The sequence below is a fragment of the Anticarsia gemmatalis genome, chromosome 7 (assembly GCF_050436995.1).
Source record: "Anticarsia gemmatalis isolate Benzon Research Colony breed Stoneville strain chromosome 7, ilAntGemm2 primary, whole genome shotgun sequence".
In the NCBI taxonomy this organism is placed as follows: Eukaryota; Metazoa; Arthropoda; class Insecta; order Lepidoptera; family Erebidae; genus Anticarsia; species Anticarsia gemmatalis.
In genome coordinates, this window is record NC_134751.1 from 8,389,874 (window position 1) to 8,411,443 (window position 21,570).

The 21,570-nt window shown below is 33.9% G+C and overlaps 1 protein-coding gene across 5 annotated transcripts in view; it reads right to left on the reverse strand.

Moving 5' to 3' along the window:
• Positions 1-21,570, reverse strand: part of rdgA (retinal degeneration A) — a 117,556-nt gene that overhangs the window by 92,965 nt on the left and 3,021 nt on the right. For 4 of the 5 annotated variants that reach the window (XM_076116892.1, XM_076116891.1, XM_076116888.1 and 1 more), the window contains exon 2: positions 18,454-20,504. The exons of the other annotated variant lie outside the window; for it this stretch is intronic. The gene's annotated coding sequence lies outside the window, so the exon portion shown is untranslated. The remainder of the gene's footprint in view (positions 1-18,453; positions 20,505-21,570) is intronic. 5 annotated transcript variants of the gene reach the window in all.

Genomic DNA, 21,570 nt, shown 5'->3' on the forward strand with positions numbered 1-21,570 from the left:
TGAGCTGTACGAATAAATTCACCGCACTCCCTTTTGCAAAATGCTGTCCGGCCAATCCCGGGAGAGTTATTTTGCTCCTCGAATATTGGACTGATATACAATGGCACTAATAAACTGACGAATTAATGTCCAAATGAATCCTGAATATACACCAATGTACCGTATGAGTACGTAATAGGTAAGCATATATGTTTGTATGTAAGTAGATAGATTAACGTAGCATCACCCGGGAGCGTAGCGCAACTTTTAATTAGACTCTTTAGTCACGCGGCTTTGTCTGACTCCTCCGGGGGTACTCTGACTTAGTCTTAAACAAATGGCTGGAAACTTTTCCTCATTTCCTCCTCATCTTTATCAAAGTACTCGTACCTATCCATCTTACATTTTACATGCACAATTAAAATTTAATTCAAAACATTGAATGCGAACACTTTCATGTCAACCGGCAGTCGTATCCTTTTGAATTGTTTATTAATTTCGCCACGCTGAAATCCTTAGACAGATGAACGTTAATTTTTATTTCCATTAAGTAACAAAGTCGACATTTTACTAATAAATATAAGGTTCACTTGTAACGTGCGCAGACCAATTCGATGTGACTGATCCCCTATTTCGTGAAAAGTAGGATAGAGTTACTACACTACCTTTTTAACCACGTGAAGCTCAGGTTCTCGGAAGCCATTGATTGAGACATACGCAACAACTAACAGGGTATTTTACTACAAAATATTTATTAACTTTAGTTTCTAATCATTCACATATTTATTCACTTATTTACATACATATTTATTTAATGAAGATGACAATTGAGACCTGCCATACCGGGCTGTAAGATTTTGAACTGAAAACAAAAATGGTTAAAAAACCATAACAGCATTCTGGGTAACGACAAAGCTACCAACATGGACGAAAGGGAATCGATTGTCATAATTGTTCGCCTGACTACTGGGAATGAAGGCTTAACTTGCTTACGGAGTAAAGGGGTTGCGATATGTAAACATCGGTCACCCATGGCGTGATTGATCGCCGTCGTATGTAAGCCTTTTTTAAAAATGTACTTACTTGCACGCTTTTAACACTTAAAAAAACAAACATCAGAATAACATATGTTTTATTACACAATAGCTTTTATTTTACTAACTTTATCGAATTAAAACCGCCTGTAGCAGAATATTAGTGATTAGTAAAACGCCCGAAACAATGCGTGTTTACAAATTAAACATGAATGTTAGCATATAATCTTTTCATACGTTTCCATGAACAAATTGAAACAAATCGTGCTATTTTTAGTTTTAGAAGTGCACGTTTATTTGTTTGAGCGTACGATTGCGTTCGTTCTCATAGTTATTATTGGTGTTATCTATGAGTACCCGATACCCGTTTGCTTTGAAGAAAATATGTTTCCATAGATAAATGCGTCGCAAAGCACTCGAGCTACAGAAAAATACCGGCGCTAATCGACTATGCAAGGAATGTATGTGCAGTGCAATCTCTGCGGAGGTTGTTAATTTCAATGAGAAACTCTTTTTATATTGTTAGTAGAAAATATTAAATGAACAAAGTATAGACCCACCTACGTGCAATTAGATAGGAATACTAGTTATGAATGTAGTTATAAATTCAGGAACTTATTTTTTGTTTTGTACATCCTATTCGTGTTAAATCCCATTTTCCTCTTAATACATCAAGAAGCTAAACAGAGCTGAAAGCTGAAACTCGAAGTAGAATTTCAGTGCAGTAAGTTACAGCGTGTGCAGATATTAACTGTAGATAGTGCTTGTAAAAGGCTTAAAGTTTGCGAGCCGATGCGATGTGAGCTGCCCAAAGGAAACCACTCGGATTTCCAACAGACGTACTTTCACTTAGTTACCTGAACACGACGAATGACTGACTCCGACTTTCAGCTCAATTTTATTTGAAAGCTATATTATGTTGCTTAATGGATTCTCCAAACAGATTATGTTATTATTGGCTATTACCTAACTGTCATTCATTTATTATTGAATTTTGTATAACATGTACGCACTTATACGTAGTTATGTAAATTGCGCAGTAAATGTACGTGAACCCATAACTATAATATAACTACGTAACTCTAGCCGATACAAAATATTAAGAACACCATTCTTTACATGGACATCACATACAAATATTCAATTTACCTATCTATGTTAATTGCCTAGCATTAGTAATCTCCGGATGTCTATCGCGCTTACAAACGGAAATCAGATAATATTGAGAATTAACGCTATCAGTAAACGCCGATAAAAATGATTTCACGAGCCAACAGGTGTCTAATCCAATGTCTACTTGGGTACCTTATTATACCCGCTTTAATTGCCTAATTAACACTCCGTATTATAGATATTTTTGTATAAACTTTTCTTCAAGATTAAAACAAGGGAGGGTTAGCCTCGACTCATTCACCGTGACGTGCGTCATTAGAGCCCGATGCTACGTGCTACGAATGGGCTTGAATACCCCTGCTGTTCGCTACGGCTGCTACAAGAGGTCACTAATGAATTACTTTATGATAATGATGAGAACGTCGTAGCATCATCATCACTATGGTTTTATCTTTTTGGAAGCAAAATAAAAATATTCAAGTTTACTTTAGACTGAAATTAATTATGTATCATGCAACGATAATTACATTATTATGCAGCTTCATTTGCAAATACTCTGCAGGTTTTCAGTTACCGGAGTAAAAAGAATAAACGTTTGCTTAAAATGCAATGTGTATTTAACAAAATACTTAGAGATAAATACAGAGAAATGTTTACGAGAAACGTAGCGTAGTTTAAGAGTGCAGTTTCTTCTTTTAAACACTAACATCATAAAGATAATAAAACATTGTAAAACATGTATTCAAAATAATCAACGCGAATCGTGAGAGTACATATTAATTTAAACTTGTAGCGGATGAGAAATTGCAGTTCATTTGAAGCGCTGAAATGTATGTGATTGCCTATTTCTTGTTGTGTCTCTAAGTTACTGAGGTTTTTATAAACGAATTTTTAATCTATACTAATATTATAAAGCGGAAGAGTTTGTTTGTTTGTTTGTTTGTTTGTTTGTTTGTTTGTTTGAACGCGCTAATCTCAGGAACTACTGGTCCGATTTGAAAAATTCTTGTTAGATAGCCCATTTATCGAGGAAGGTTATAGGCTATATAACATCACGCTACGGTCATTAGGAGCGGAGTAGCAACGAAAAATGTTACAAAAACGGGGAAAATTTTGACCCATTCTCTTAGGTGACGCAAGCGAAGTTGCGCGGGTCAGCTAGTTACTTATATTCCTCGAGAATGTCTGTTAGTGAGACAGTACTAGCTTATAAAATAAAACAAATTTTCTTGGGTAAACACCTTACGCTTGGGAGTATCAAAGTTGGGTACAAACATGACATAAATAAGTATAAATAATATATCCTAATATCGTCAAAAGTGCACAATCTATTGAGCCTTTTGTAAGCGCCAGGTTTTCACGTATTGAGTGTGTTTACATATTTATGACACCGATTGTACACGCGTTTTCGCTCTCACCTTACACGCAACACAAAGGCACTCGTATTTTATTATAAATAGTAATAAATATGTTCTTTGTGAGACTCCTCGATTATCATATCACAGACGTTTTATGTTACGTGATAGGTACGTTGTTGACTCTATGCAATAGAAGAGCAAGCTTAACAACTCAAGGGCCATTATATTAGTTCTGATTCGATATGCCTACAATATGCGGTCTTGAGACACCAGAGTTACACTCGTAAATTCATATCAACGCACTCCGATGTCCCGTGTACATACACATACACACATAAGTCTGTATCGACATATGTCTAAGATTCATTGCCTGCACGTGTGATGACGAGTCCATCTTACCTTCATCAAGTGTATTGGTTTCGATTCCTGATCAAAGAAATAAATTCCAACGTAAGCTACTAGCCGATCCTATGTCATATTATGCCTATGTCTAAAGTTAATTTGCTGTATTTGAAAAGGGTAACCGAAATCACAAGCTTTCATGTCCTTTGACGAAAGTTTTGTAGCGCTATCGCATACAGTTATGAATGCGAAATGCATTGTTGATTTACCACATTTCTAGCTTAACTGTACAACTACTGAACTACGCATACTTTGGTTTTTGAACTGGAATACTAAGTGTGATTGATTAGAGCTCGCGAACCTACTCAGCCGCGCGTAGAATTTACTGAGTTATCCAATTAAATAACATTTACAACACTCTCAATTAACTATTAAGTATTCTACACGCAGTTGATCAATCAATCATTAAACGAAGCCGAGATTTTATGAATATGAAACACAATTTCACGCCATTCGTACATTCATGCAAAATTAAATTACCTTGTTACAAAATGACATTCAGCTTAAAATATGTACGTATTTTAATACATTTATTCCGAGCTCATTGAGTACAAATTGATGACTGTAAAAAATGCACATTCACTGAAAACGTTGAAATTCCAGCGGCGAGACGTACAGGTTTTTGCAGTCAGTGGAAATCCAATAAAACATCTAAGATTTCGAGCGAGAAGCAAGGATGTTCGTCGAAGACATAGCAATAATAAATGAAGACAGAGCCAATGTGAGCGTTTAGAAAATGCCACTCTCAAAGGACGGCGCATTTTATACAGAACCAGTTATTATTTATATGCGATTTACCTACTTATCAAACACTCCAACATAGATTGTAATCGTGACATATAAACTAGGAAGTGAAGTTATCACAATTCATAATTTTATTAAACTATCACGTGATGTTTTCCGATCAGGTATAATGAAGTTAATACTTTCGTTAGTCATTTCCGTTGTAGATTTTATTTGTATTTTGTGTTGCAATAAAAAAATGATTCATTAAAATTATGATATGATTACTTCGTATAAATCTAGATCCAAAACTACAGTATCTAACATTATATTGCCGTAACAATGTAGAATGTTCACGATACATGTACTTAGATCTAAGTACATGATGCCGCGGGCAACTGAAACACAATATTTATTTTGGATCAAACGTTGTTGAAACCTACCTGAGTGTAAACAAAAGCACGTTGTAACTTAATCCCAAAAGGGACTTTTATATCAATAAAAATTTGCATTCATGTATAATATAATGTTATGTTATCGTAAGTAATAGGTCAAGATTTACTCTGTATTATTTCATGATATTATTTGTGAAAATTATGCCTATTTCAAATGGTTTGTTTGATATTCAGACTTCTCCTTTATCATTCAAGTCGTATATTCGTAAAAAGGTTATATCTATCGATTACATTATTTTAAGGATTGCTTTTATCTGATGTTATTCAGAAATCATCTGCATATTCAGACGGTACATGTTTCTCTTTAAAATGTTAATTGTAGAGTGGGGTAAAAAAATACGCGTTGTTTATTTCGTTGAATGGGTTTTTGTCATTAATGAGGATGATCACAATCGCACCGTGTGTGAATGAACTCAAACATGATGTGTTTGTTGTAGGCACGCTGTTGATGTAGTCGGTGTGCACGCAGCAGGCCACGGCAATCAAATTCACATGTTGATTGCAATGGCGTGGGAGAAATCATCAACAAAAGAATAACATGCACTCAAATAACAAAACTATGTAAGTAGATATTGTACAGAAGATAACAACATAGTTTACTAGGTTTGTTGTTACAAATATTTTGGAACATAAAACATAATATTTCATTGGGAACGGGCACTAAATCCTAAACGAAATGAGGTAATCAATCTATATCCATGTTATTCCGGTACAAAGTTGGCACATGATAAGAGTATATTTATGAATTACGTTACGAACTTTGATTATGAATGTCCCAATTACTCATATCAAGGTAATTTTCGTAATTAAAGCGTACAAAGTATAATGATCACAACTTAAATGGTATTATAACAATGGTAAAACTGCATAAAGGGTCTGTACTTTTTGCTGATTGCGCATAGTGCAGTCTCCACCGCTACAAATCTTATTTTACCAAAAAGTTGAGACGTCTTACATACGACCTCAATCTGTCTTGTCTCAAAGTGAACCAGATAAAGAAAAGATATATGACTCGGTGAAGTTTAAATACGCCGAGTTTTATTCATTACAGTCGTAAGAATCGGTTTTGTGAGCGGTGAAGAAGACATTCGTTTTTTTACAATCTTCCTCCATGATTAGGACTGAACGCCCGCGCTGTTGTGATAAGGCCATCAATTTGGCCTCGAACAAAGCCAAGTGAGTCGGTATAATTTGAATCTAACGAGCGCTTTTGATATGGCTTTCATACTTTCAACTTGAATGAAATCGTTAACTCGCATTACACCTCTTAGAACGCGCTTTCTGTATTTACACCGTACTCGTATTATACCTATATTTCATCTCGTAATATAAATTGAACTTAAGTAGATACGGCAAGTCAAAGACCGCCCTGATACTATGCTGACAAACAACAATTGAAAACATGAATATTTTATAAAAATAGCACCTTCTAATTTTATGAATACTTTGCTACTATCGTAATGTGTAACACATTACATAGAAGAATGTATTGAAAAAGGCTTTTATTTCTAGTTGGGTATATGTATATTTGGCGTAATAGCCAGCGGCAGCTCACAGTCAACGCAATTATCTCACTTGGCTGATATACAACAAGCGGATGGTCATTGATATCGCTGATTACATTATGTCGTTGTAATCGTGGTCTATCAACAGGTACTAAGTATTTAGTCGCTAAATTAGCGTTAGGTGCCAACTGATAACATTGTGATTGGTTGCGTCACATCGTTCATTAACCTTGATCGATTCATCTTCTATCATGTAAGTATATGTGCTAGTATTAAGCACTAGATAGAATAAGAATTCATGCATAATTTAAGATTCTCACAAAACTCACTAAGTTTAGTATTTATTTATTAATTTAGTATTAAATCGTGTTCTACAGAATTTTAAAAATTAAGGAAAAAATCGAAAAAAGGCGTGGGTAAAGTAAAATATTAACAACATAGAGAAAAACCTTGGCAAGTGCAAAATAGGAACTTGAATTGTGTGCAACTCATTTTATCATACAACATTTCGAGTAAGTAAGTACTTGAGATATTTATCGCAAGTAATTTCCTTACTTTACACAAACGAGTGAAGAAATTAGGTTGATCGTAATGTTAACGCGACGTAAATAGGTGTTGGGTATTCAGTGCGAATGTCGAAGTTGCCTCATTATCAGCGGCTGAGACACTGAGGGGCATGGCGCTAAACAGCCATGGCCAATGTGTCGAAAGGACAAACAAGTCGTTTACTCGTTTATATCGGTTGTTTGCCGGCTCGTTATACCCAGTCTTGTCTCTCGATTCGCGGCGAGATATTCCAAACCCTCACAGCGGAAAACTCTGATTCTATTTTTGCCATCTCCGGGGCACTTTAACGTGGATGAATCAATACTTTCACAGATTCAAGTCAACAGTCTTAATCGTCCTGGATGGAGTCATTGAAGCATGTCGGCAAACATTCGTATCTCAGCTACTAACGCGTACTTCTTACCTACAATACGCTTTCGAGTGCTATTTACACAGAATATTGTAAGCTCCGTTGATTTATTTTTATTTTAAACATAGCTTTTAGATTTGTTTTAACACGTTTTTGTTGTGCAAAAAAAGAGAAAAATACACATGTTTTTATTAATAGTCAATGAAAATACGCGAGCATCATATTTAATCTACATCCGCTTTATTTAGTAGCTGCTGTAATTTCGATGCAATATTTTTATAGAGTGGGAAATAAAATCTACAATAGCGACATTTTATGCAGAACTTACTTCAAAATTCTTTCGCTAGAGTCAGTCAATTGTTCGTATCCGTTCCTCCCACTTTAGTGGAAAATAATTACCGCGCTTAATTACACACATTTTGCAACTCATCAGTAATCTTCCCTTAGTACTTATACTTTAATGATGCCAATACGCCGTCCTCGCTTTAAAAGTCCAAGTAAAAGGTCAGTAAAATTAAACTTATTTTCATCTCGATTCCAAATACATTTTGTAACTATTTGCCAAACGCGGTGCATTAAATAAAAAGGGTCGACAAAAATAGAGCAGTCCTATAAAATTAATAGGTGTATTATAAGAATCGATAAGTAGGTAGATGGTTGTATATTTAATACTTCCAGTACACAACACTCGAAAGCATTAGATATTCCAACAGCCCACGCTAAAGGATCTGAAACCATCGCATAAGCCGCTTCTCTATGAGTCCCTTTAGATAAATATACGCCTATATATGTGTGTCTAGGCTGAATTTGCACTTCGATGAGCCAAAAATATTCCCGGAGAGAGTCGGCTCATAAATTCATAAGACCCGATTTAGTAGTAAGCCACCGAGTATTATTCCCAAATCTTATAATAATAGACATGTAGTTCTAACAACATAATGTGAACAAAGATTCTATTAAACTAAGTTCAATGTAAATTCTCGTTAATGATTAATTTCGGGACTTGATTAGTTATAACAACCTACTTGTTTGCCGAACAAAATTATTATATTATTATACCCGTTCGAAAATAGATACAATATTGTTTGTTATATGAAAAATCCAGTGGGTATAAAAATAACAGAATAAAGGTGTTTATTTTAAAACTTGTTATGTCTACCCTTTTGACAGTTCTCAGCGGGACGTATTTAATGACACAATGTATGATAACTGATGAGCTATGTATATTAATTGCGTTAAGTGCTTGGCCCGATAATAAATGCTATAACTTGGAGCTTTTCTCCCCCAAGAGACTGAACCTGAATATATCAAAGAGCTATAAGTCAGACAGACAACTGAATAGTTAATATGAATAAATTGTATCAATGATTCGTATGATTTAAAAAATGAAACAAAAGTTCTCGCACAATAGCGTGTGAGTAATAAAACAATGTGATTTGTATTTGTACATGTAATTCTTGACACGTGTTAGGGACAGCCGTAGGACTTAATAATTGATCAAGGACGAATATAGAATAGGACGGCGCGACCCACTAACATACTCGCTATGTATTTTGAGTGTACGTTTTACTCCAGGCAGGGGTGTTACCAGGTGTTGTTCACAAAGTATATTGTTTACTTTAAAATAACTAATCCAAACATACACAAATAGTTTGTTGTTTCTTTTGAATAATGTTATCATTTTGTTTGACATACATATGTACCTTGCAAGGCCGAACAACTAAAAAATTCAAGACTGTCGAGGAAAAGTACCTAATTGTTTGAATGAAATATGATGACATGGAGAAGGGTGTCGGGTATTTTATAAAGGAACGTGTCGAACGAATATATATCAAAATAGGGTTGTCGTTTTACCGAACAGTTCTTGTAACGTGGACCTCCATCAATGTATTTGCCTACGAGTTTTTATGATACATATTTTATCAAAGTCAAAAACCGAAGCTCGAACTACTTTCAATATTTATCAGAATTCTAGCGGACTTTGGGGACCAATAAGAGCTTTGCATTATTGATTAGGTAGTAATTCCGTCGTTAGGTACACTTTTAACCGAAACAGTCTGGAATTCACGCAGTAAAGACATAGCAGGATGGAAAGATTCATTATATAGTTAATATTACAAAAGACTCGTATTAACATATGACTATGAGCCATGCTAAGCACCTAGTGGGGATTTTCCATGCCGTTGTTTTGTTAAAAAAGTCGCCAACGAGATCAACCCTGGGGAGATTAGATTCGCCTCGGAAGACCCCTATTAACATGGATCCGTCATTTGAATGACGTGAAGAAGCAAGCAATCGACCCGTTTGCGACCCATGATATACTGGCCCACAGATACTCACTTAGTATGTGTATGTAGATATGGATAGACCACTATAAATCAAAGAATTATTGTTTATTCTAAGATTCTACAATTCCTCCAGGACATATTTAGGTTTTGTCTTTGACTTCTTATCTCTATCTTGTAAGGTTTTTACTAGAATTGGTAGTATAAATTATTTGTCAATTTATGGTAAATGCTGAAGCTCATTTTTGTTGACTATGTTTAAAAAGGAGTGTTAAATTGTCACCTCAATAAAAATGGCTGTGTTATAGACTTACAATACAAAGAATAATGTATAATTTTGCACATAAATATCACACCCACTAGTGGAGCAGGTTGCATTCCCAAAGCCCTTGGCTAAACATCTATAATTCACTGCCCACGCAAAGGTTTTAGTTTCTAACAAATAGGACATGCGATACACCTCACACATAGCATAAAACAAAATGTATTTGTATGTCTTTGTTTGTTTAGATCTATTAACATAGGAAAAACATAGATACTATTAAAATTGGATTATTTAAATATACTCGCATGAATTAACGGAGAAATGTAAACAATTCTGAAATGATTCTATATTTAGGAATTAAACTCTTAAATATTTTGTATGCTGCATTTATTTACGATAAGAGATCAAAATTAACGCCCAATAATCCATTTCTATTACGGAAAACAAAAATAATTTAAAAATTGCCAATCAAACTATTGAAAATGCATTTTTGAGTTCTAAAAGCATGTATAAAAGTTTGTAAAAAGTAGAGCTCATCTACGTATAACCACGTTGGATCGCTAGTTTATAATAATGTATGGAGAATGTCGTCACTACTCGGACAGGTGTGTACACTCATTACTGAGGGTCAGTTCGGAAAACAAAGCAATATAAAAAACTATATTTCTAGGTAATCTATAAATAAATTGTGTAAGCAACGAATGTACTGTTTACGTGGCTCAATGTGTTTCTGTATAACACATACTCGGCTCGGTATTCCTTACGTTAAGATATCCAATTTGGGTTTTTCACTTCAAGTTTTCGCACTAACTATAAAGAATAGAAATGCGTGTTATTTTTGCTATAAGTATATATAAAATTACGTTTAGCTTTAGGTATCTGTAACCAATTTCGATTGGCTGGTAAATTTGTATAAGATATTAGGTATATACTGTCGTGCGGTCGTTCACCTGGGCATAATGTAACGCCGACGTTAGTAACAATGAAAATCGATCTGTATACTTTCGCATCATTAAAATTGGAGGTTGTATCACTCGTGCTTATTATTTAAAAGACAAAAACGCTAGAACGTAGCGCTACTCGCTCACAGAACAAATTTACGCGCGAACGAATGAATATTGCTCGGATAGTACAGGTGTAGAGGCGCCATCAGGAAATTTGACGTAAGATGAAATGTGTACAAGTAAAATTGTTAGGATATATTTAGAGCGGGCTGCACTCAGCTGGGCGAGAGCTCAGTTAACAGCAGATTGAATCATAAAGCAACATTGACGTCATCGCGTTGCTTCACTGTATCGACTTTCAAGCAAAACGTTAGCGAAAGTGCCCACAAGATAAACACATAGCTAGCCAACTATGAATCGAACACAAATAGGTACTACAATAATGGTTTAAATTAAATTTATGGGCGGAGCCGCCCACGAATTTGCGTTGTAAAGGGAATAAAATACTAGAACGTACAACAAACGCATTCTCTGAATTCTAATACATGGTAACAAGTAATACTCAGATCAAATTATTTCATTAATATACACCATTTATACTGAATTACAATATTAATCATAATCGTTATTATAATAAAATATACTCGCTATGTTCTATTTTGGTGATCATTATGTACATATTTGGCAAAGTGTGCAAATTATGATTTAATTAAACGTGACCCAAAATACTATTCTGTCAAAAGCATTCAAACAAGAAGTTAATTTGGTAAAATAGTTTACAAACAAACAGGCTCGTAAACCTCCAACCATTACATCGGTTTGTGCTTACATAATATAATAATTTTGAATTCTAAACAGAAATCAGACACCTCGCTACGTAATATCTGTAGAAACAACATTTATTTAGAAGCTCTAAATGATTTTATCGCATTGTATTCACAGAGGAGACAGCAAACAATTTATATTTCTATTATTATGGAAATTATCTGAACCGCATATATTAATCAGAAATCCCACTATATCTAAATATCTCCACTATATACTAAAATCACTTTCTAGATAGTAAGCAGATTGATATTTTATTTGCAAAATATTGAAAATTTCTACACGCTATCTATATTCCTTATATAAAAAATATATAACAACTCTTTTCGATATAAAATACATGAATACTGGCCGAGGCCGTGTTAAAAATGTTGTCGATGCCAATTAAATAAAAAAGTAATTTAAAAAAATATGTATTTAAAGGCATCCCGATCTTTTTTTCCGCGAAAAGTGGCCAGGCATTAAATAAAAAGTTTGACTTAACTATGAATCCTCTTTTGTTTTTTTGTTAGTGTTATCGGTGTATTTAATTGTACCTCAGGCCGCATATTGCGACAAAATCGTGAGTAATGCTTAAATCATATTTAATATATATAGTACCTGGGTAACCGTTAACCATGCTTAATATTTTACAATCTGGTAGACAGCAGATTTAACACAAGTTTCAAGTATTTGTAGAAAACTATTTCAGTGTAGCTGGATTAGGTTTCCGAGTCCGTAGGTACCTCATGTGCATATTTACATATATTCAGTGCAGAAGCTGAATGGCGTAGTTGAGGCTTCTAATTGCTAAATCAACTAGTCAGAATATTTGAGGAGCTGATTGCTTAAACGGGACTGCTTCTTTAGTTAGCCACATACACGTACGTTCGAAGTCGGCAATATGTTAAATTGGGACGTCCAAGGAAATCATTACTAGCATCCATTCTAATTGCTAAACAAATAGTAGCATATTAAAGTCTCCTTCTACCCATCAGTCCCAAAACATAATTAAAGAGGTCAAAATTGATTCAGGTCCTAAAAACAATGTATTAAATGCTGATAATTTGATTCTTTTTTCTTAGTATTGTGGGGAAAATTAAAATAAACTGAATTAATAGTTATTTTGATTTGCTTCGTCGCAGTCAGTATTGTAAGCAAAGTAACAATCCTATCTCTAGCTGGAAGAAAAGCTATGGTAAGAAAACCGACCCTTGCCGTTGCTGAATTTAATGTTAGTTTAAAATGACTACAATTGTTTTCTACATATTAAACTATGTTGTGTATGTATTTGTTATGATGTCATGTTCTTTATCGAATCAAAACAACAACTCAAATTATATTTTTAATTTTGTCGTATAATTTAATTACTCAATTATATAATTAAAATTACCGAGAACAATTAAACTTAATTATCATTATGTTTATGCGAACATAAATTATTTTATTCGTATCTCTCAGATGCATCTCAAAGTAAATATTTTTAAACAATAATATTAATCCGGGTAATAAATAATTTGTGAATATTATCGTAGATATCAACTCTTGTAAGAGATTTCATTGGTACGAGAATATTGGTAATGCCTAGTTACACAAAATACTAGTATGTGGAAAGAAGCACTACATATGATATACGGCACAATATTGTAAGTGGTCTTATCTGAAAACTAGGCACGAAACGAAAATAGTAATAGAAGTTATTTTCAATATATTTTGTCTACTATAAAGATGTACCGATGCGTAACTGATCTCTGATTATCTAGTAGTATACGTGTTAGTAAATTAGATAAGATTCATTACCATCGTTAATGTGAATATTCGCGAGAAAATCTACCATTCCAACGTCGCTGTTGCTACGCACAATTTAATAATTTAATTATAAGGTTAGGTACCTACTATAGACGTCCATAACTTCGTGGAATACTCTCGGCAAAGCTCACGGTTCTTGAACTTGTAAAACAAACTGTCGGTACGTAGGTATACCTTACCAAAAAATACTTCATATTCTCAAATCAAGTTGCCGATGATATAAATAAAGTTTTATTAATAAATGTTATTTTTTATTCTCTAGGTTTGCATACCGTAGCATTCCTGTTCGTCCAATTTTCATAGGAATTTTGTAAAAAGTAAGAACATCATAAAATTTTAGGATATTCTTTGGATATACTGGCACGTAACTCAAGTTTCAACAATGTAAATGTAATTTTATAGAATTCAGTGTAACTCTTAGCGTGCTACGTGAACTACTCACATTAGAGAGCTTTCTCGTGTTTTTCTTTGAGCGCATAATGTAAACGTACACTACTGACTCACTGATCAACCTAATATTATTACTTATCTAAGTATACACAAGAACATACCAGTTACTACTTTAAATTACCTACGATATAATAGAGTTTTATTTTATTACACTCAAATATGAACTTATTATACATTAAATTATCATTGTTTAATTGTAACCACATCCATTCATTTAATCGCAGCAAAAACTATTAAAAATATCAAAATTATAAATATAAAATTTGTAAGTATAAAATCGTGGAAATGTACTACAGTTTGATGTTTATTATTAATATAATGGAAGTTTGAAATCATAGATTCTATATGTGTTTTAATCAAATATCTATTTCAGTCACGTCTCTGAATCAACTCGGATTCGGTCCGAATATTATCTGTATTAAAATTGTGTAATTGGAATCAAGAGACCGGCTCAGAGCACAGAATAAAGATAGAATTTATAATGGCTATAACAATCGCATCTCTTATCATTATAATAATTTATGAAGTTGTGAATACTAAAATAAATACAATAACAGCTGTAGACAGATATATTTAATACATCAAGGTTCGGGCACCACGGTCAAGACTACGTCGTGGTACGTGGTCAGTAGTGTGGGCTGCTAGTTGCTGGGTACCGTCGCTTCTTAAGCCGCTTCCGTACATGCGGTAGCCTACCATGACAGCAAGCAATATTTTATCATTATATTGGACTGCTCGTAAACATATTTCCTCTTATTTGTCTATCTCTGTCTGAGCACATTTAAGCAGAACAAAGGAATCGTTATAACTTGGACCCAAAGTACGCTCATAATAAATGAAGGTTTATTAAAATCTTAGCGTATGTACGTCGCCGGCTTTACGCACACATCCTACATACAATGATTGATGGTAAACAAACAACGTACGGAAACATCATCGTTGCTATATTTTGATGGCTATGACTTCATAGTCAAATGTTGTGTGATTCTGTATAAAACATTTCACATCAAATCGACTTTAATCATTACAAACGAGACTATTTCGGCGAGTTCAAACATTTTTGTCGGTTATATAAGCTCTTCTAACATAATTATAATTTGGTTAACTAGAACAAATGGTTACAACCATAGACCGTTGCGTGAAATAACAATCAGCGTGTTATATCAAATTGTTTCTGGCTCCGTTCATTCGCAATGAGTAATTAGGGCTCATTGATAAAGGCCAACATGTTTACAAAGCCGCCATGCCGTTCTGGAAAGTGTGTATATGTACCTCACGTGTACCCAACCGTAATACGAAATGAGTTATATGAGTTGCGCGATGAGTTATATACGTGGGTCACCATTCATTTGTCAATTTACATATAATGAATTAACAGAAGATAAAAAAAACGTTTATCTACGTAAACGGCAACAAAAAAAACTAACTCGTTGGATTATTAATGCGGTCAAAGCTATTCCGGATCTATTAATCATGTATGTATTTTATTAACAAAATAACGCCGAATTCCGTCAACTTTGCACGGCAACAGTCAAGATTTGACAAAATACGATTCGATGTTTGACTCAGCTTATTATAATGTGACCGGTATACATCAAAGCTACCAGCAAATATACATAAAATTATTCACCGATTTAATCCATTTTCTTGAAAAAACGTGCATTGACGAATCACCTTTAGAAACTCATTCATCAGTAAAAATCTTTCAAGCGAACGTTCAATATTGAATAAGGCACTCATAAAAATATTTATAGGTACAGGTCAATACTTGATTTTTACTTAATTTGCTTTATCGAGGAACTAATTATATTTGCGCTGTGATCTACCGTTTATTTTATAAACATTTCTCATAACTCAATGTTTAATGTAATTATAAGCCACTTGTATTTAAGGTTGGCTGAAACGCAGTAACGAGATGACTGAAGCGGATATCATTTCGAGACCACCCGGCTCCCGCTAACTACTAATGAAGGGAAGAAAAATGGCTCTTTACTCTATATTTGTGTATAAGACATGAATCAACAGATAATACAAATTATTGTCAACCTAACAAAATTATTACAAATATAATTTTAGATGGGATATATTTTGATATTTTGGTATTGATCGGTAGTACGAAGTAAGTAGGTAAGTAGTAAGAAGTGTAAGTATTTAAATTGTTACACAATCCTAATAAAGCGTAGTATATTGCACAATACACTGGCTTTTTAAACTTTTGTGCAAAGTATTAATTATTCCTTTTACCTAAGTTAGAGAGTCGTAATACGAATAAATTGAATCCACGAAATTGTATTCGATTAATTTTGTAGTTCTCGATGGAAAGTAGCGAAAAGTCCAAATGTATTTTTTATCTAGGTTGTTGATTATTTTTATACACATTATGTTTTATGCAAAAACATGTGTGAATATGTGTACACATTATTTTTGTTTCTGTATATACATATTTTTCTATTGTTAAAGCATTATAATAGAAAAAGTATACCGTGTATCGGAATGCTTCACCTGTGAGGATATCATGGAACCAGAATCGCTGAAATCCAAGGATTACGCGGATAAAAGCCTAATTGGGCATTGGGTAGGGCTAGTGCGTGAGATAAGGTAAATAAACTGAGACGAGGGATATACGCTTCAGTAAGGCTCAGCATTACCACATAGGAACTTGATCCTAAATGAAATTCTATTTTTATAGCAACTGTAGGTATTATACAATTTAAGTAAGAAGAATTCCAGTAAAATAACTTAGCAAAAGCATTTATTATAATACTAATGTAAGGAAGAAAGTAACTCTGGCTGTCTGTAACTCTTTTACAGATGAGGAAATTGATTTAGATTAATTTTAATGCATATCAAAATACAAGGAAAATATACATGGACCTAACTATTAGCATTTGAATCGCTCTATAGAGGATATAACAACGATCTTTACAATATATTTTTCCCTAATTTATTACAAAGAAAACTCCTTTGAGTTTAAAAACGAGTTTCAGATATTTAACTTTGTATAATAATGAATTCATGTTTCTACATCAAAATGTAAGAAAGTTTATGGCTTTCTCGCATATATTATTAGATTTCGTACCTACTTTGTGTAAACTAAATAACAGCCTAACGTCGTATACCTGTAACATGTACTTTGATTGTACAGTGTACATCATAATAATTACTAACACGACTATTACGTCCATAAAAATATCTATCTGTACATTTTTCCCTACTGATCATCTAATCTATAATATAGGAAACTAACATAAATTATTGAACCATTATTAATGTACCGTTACAAAAAAGTCTAATCATTGTTAGTTTTGGAAACTTGATAAAGCCGAAATGTTTTTGTAATCGTACGTTAATTTATACATGAAAAAGGTCCGCCCGCTAAAACGGACCGCTGTCAAAGTGTTATAATTACAAAACCGAATACGCACAAAGTAGATAGCAATAGTACCTAAGTAACGTAGGAATTGTTAGCTGCCTGCTGCCTGACACTCACTTTGTGAAATGATGGTAGAGGTCGCACCTCATTAACCATCCGACGTATTGTTATAATTTCAACTCGTAAAATATCAAAGTGTTGAAAGCTCGCATATATATTGCAATAACAACACATTTTTAGTTTAGCGTAGATAAACATTTAGTTGAAACGTGGCTCGTATTCTTTCCGGTGAAAAACTGAGTTATATTCAGGTTTATAGTCGCTTAGATATAAAATGTATCTTCAGCTACATCTGTGTTATGAGACGAAAATAGTTACAGCAATATCCAAACTATTGTTTGAGGAGCAATCCGTGTTGTTTTAATAATGACGTTAAAATTATGTATCCGTGTACCTGCCGACCAACTGTAGGAATTGAGTAAGTTTCATAAGGAATTTATAATGTGATCAATTCAGCGGCCTTCGCAAACTGAAATTGAGTTGGAACTATGAATGTCAATCCCTCTACAGCCCTCACCTGAATACGGAAATATTTGTCTTCCAATAAGTAATAATAAGTATATTTTTCTAGATATTCGTTCAACTTTTTAATATCGTTTTACCAAATATTAGGCACTTCTCCCTCTCTTTTAATCACTTGGAAAAAGACTTGATTTTAAGACTCATATAAGAATCTAAATCAATGTCTGGAAAAAACTTTACCAATTTAAAACATTAAAGGTGCACACAAGTCCTCACTATCTTTGTCCGACTTAGGCTCTATTACCTACGCGTTTACTGTATATTAGAAATTACGGTGACTATAGCAAGGATCGACATGTTATAAAGCAATATCATTTCTAAATACATTATTTACAATCGTATTTTTATCAGATAATAATTTATTAGTAGAGAAAGTTTTGTATTTTCAGTTCATATTTTAATCACAGTGGCAATATAAAAAAAATACTAAATATATTATTATAAATGCATACTTACCAAGACACGTGAGGTTTGTAGCGTGCAATGTGAGCGGTTAGCCGGCACAGGCGCCCGCATGGTGACCACCACACATGGCGCTCGTGGCAGCACCACCAACTCTTCCAAGTCTATGGTTTTCACTCACAGAAAATAACTCTGTAATTCGTAGTCATTAAAAATTGTCCGTTACAGGTGCGGATTATGCGAAACCGCACACGCAGCGTGTTTACGTGAGTCGTACTCGCGGGAGTCGGAAGCCGAAACGAAACGCGTGCCCACCGCACGCAGGCCGCGAAGCTGACTGTCGGCTGGCTGCCACTCGTGTGGAGCTAGGGCGGGCGGCCGCGCCCCCGCGCCGCTCTCGCTCCGCGCCCGATGCCTTAAATTCCTAACATACCGTCCCACACTTTAAGGGCACCTAAGTGTTTATCGAAGCTCGTACGATCGCGTTAAAAGATGTCTAATCGCACTCGACACGAATACTGACGTATTCCACGTGAGCGCTCTCAGGTGCTATTAAATATTCAGCGAAACCAAGCGTTATAAATTGCACATTATATTAAAGCCACTAGTAACAACAACATTGGATGCCAGAACTAAGAAATTATGAAAGTAGTAATTGCCTACAACAACCTGCCTTCTACTAAGCTCACTTCGTTGTTAAATATTTTATTCGATAACGTTATGATATCAATCAAAGGACTTCATGTTTTTCCCACACAGCATAAAAAAATATAATCACTTATTTTGCATACACGGATTTATATAAACAAAGCAGAGTTAATATATAAATACAAAATTGTATACAGAATTTCACATGGGTGCCACTCGTAAGTAAATCTTATTATAACAATGGAATAGGTATTATAAAAAAAAACAACTCCGACTGTTATCACGTCGCGTAAATTAAACGCATAATTTTATAACTCATTAGCAATTAAAATCAACCTGTACCGCAGTCACCATAATTATAATGTTGAAAAAATATGTATTTTTATTCTGGGTCTAATTAGCCAGAATTATTCATAAATAAACTTCGGACCGCTACAGTAAAATGTTATCCAGTTCTTGCTAATTTAGGCATCGATTTAGAATATTTTAAAAATCAGTCTGTCGTTAAACCACAACTGGACGTTATCGATAAAAAACATTTCTTTATTAATACCGTTATTCTGAAAAATATCAGGTGAAAAATCAGTATGATAATTGATAAAAATAGGTAAATATTACGTTTATTGTAACCAATATTTAACTAATTCTTTATATTGATATCTGTACGTTAGATTATGAAAAAACAGGTGACTATTTATTAATTGCTGAAACTAACAGACGTTTGAGCCCATGATTTTATAACCATACTTAAATTTTTAGATAAATATACCTACAAAGAAGTATACAGCGCTATTACGCCAAAACAAACATCACTGAAAGGAAAACCGAAACCGCGAAAAGTTCCAATACGCGTGGAAAAGGTATCGCGTGTTTGATACTCGGAGAATGAGGTCCCCTCAGCGAGTCACCTTTTGATAACAAATAGAGCGATATAAGCTTAACCATCTAACTTTTATACGTATACATTCTGATTAGAATTTTACCGTTCTCATTTACAGCTAAAAGTATTCAGTAAACAAAGTTCTGACTTTGTATTTATATTTTGTTGTCAATTAATTAAACTCTGTTAATGTACATTTTTAATTAAATAAAGAACACAAAACTAATTAATTACGCACTGTAAAACATACTTTCAAGTATTCGTGTTGTAAACTTGAAACTTGTATTTGTAATGCGCCGTAGACTCGTAGCTGTGTAGCATGTGTAGCCTGCCTACGGCCTACGATAGTCTACGCACGGTCCGCCACTCAAATACTGGACTCTTGAGATAATCTCGTTTTTGTCGTACCTAAACTATTATATTACTCGAGATGGGGTGAAGACTTATTTCTATCGTTTTCTTAAAGTCGCATAATTATGAGAGTTACGTATATGCTTGCTCACCGTTTCCAAGACGTCGCGGGTAGCATCGATTTTACATGAGCATAAAACTTCTCGAAAATTCTGACGACACTTACCTGAAAAGAAATACATACTGACATTAATTTAAACTGCAATTTTACGACATGTTTTGCTATAAATATAACCATGCGGTACTTTAGGCACATGCATACACATAGCATATATAATTATTAAATACATAGGAAATAAACACATCAAGTAATTAATTGTTGTCAGAATACTATCAGGTAAATTAAATTGGAAGTGGTGATAGGTTTTTATATATCTGTTAGTATTATACGGTAAAAAGACTCGGAACTTACACCAAGATTCGGAATTCTGCATTTGTGTATGTATCTAAATAATTCAGAATATTAGAAAACAAAAACAGACATTTGGTGAAGTGAGACTTAGCTTCGGCATATAAAAATCATCCTTATCAATTTCACTGTTTTCAAAAAGGAAGAATATTGGACGAATTTAAGACCTATGTAATCAATTTATTTAAACAAGCCTTGCTTCAAAACCTATCAATGGGCAAACCTGATCAATCTTCTCGTAACAATTAACACTGTACACTGGTAAAACAGTTTTGAGAGAAGTAAACAGAGTGCGCATTAATATATTCTTTTAAATTTTATATTCTACTGTTATTGGATCGCAATCCATTTTTTCAACAATGACGCAGTTTTATAACCGTAATATTATTTTGGGCTAAATAAAGTATACACAGAGGTGTATTAAAAACCTAGTTAGGGGTGTATTCGTTATTAAATGGGCTCACAAATTCAGATTAGTGTTGTACTCCAAAGAACATAAATAGTTGAGAGCTGACAGAGATGGCTATAGTGTTGAATTCTTAATACTCAATGTACCCACGTCCTGTCTATAATACGTTCACGTCCAAATTACTAGTTCGTGCACTGCATACACTTGAAAGTCGGAGCAATACATACGAATTATTACGACACATTTATAATGTTGAACGTGAGTTTTCTCTACACTGTTGTTTCGTGGTTTAGAGTAAGTAATACCTTTTCGTTATTCAGGATAATTTGTCACTTGGCAAGGCCTTCATACGTCATCGTATTCCCCTAGTACCCGAATAATCCAGTTGAAATAAACTAGTGCTCTGTTATAATA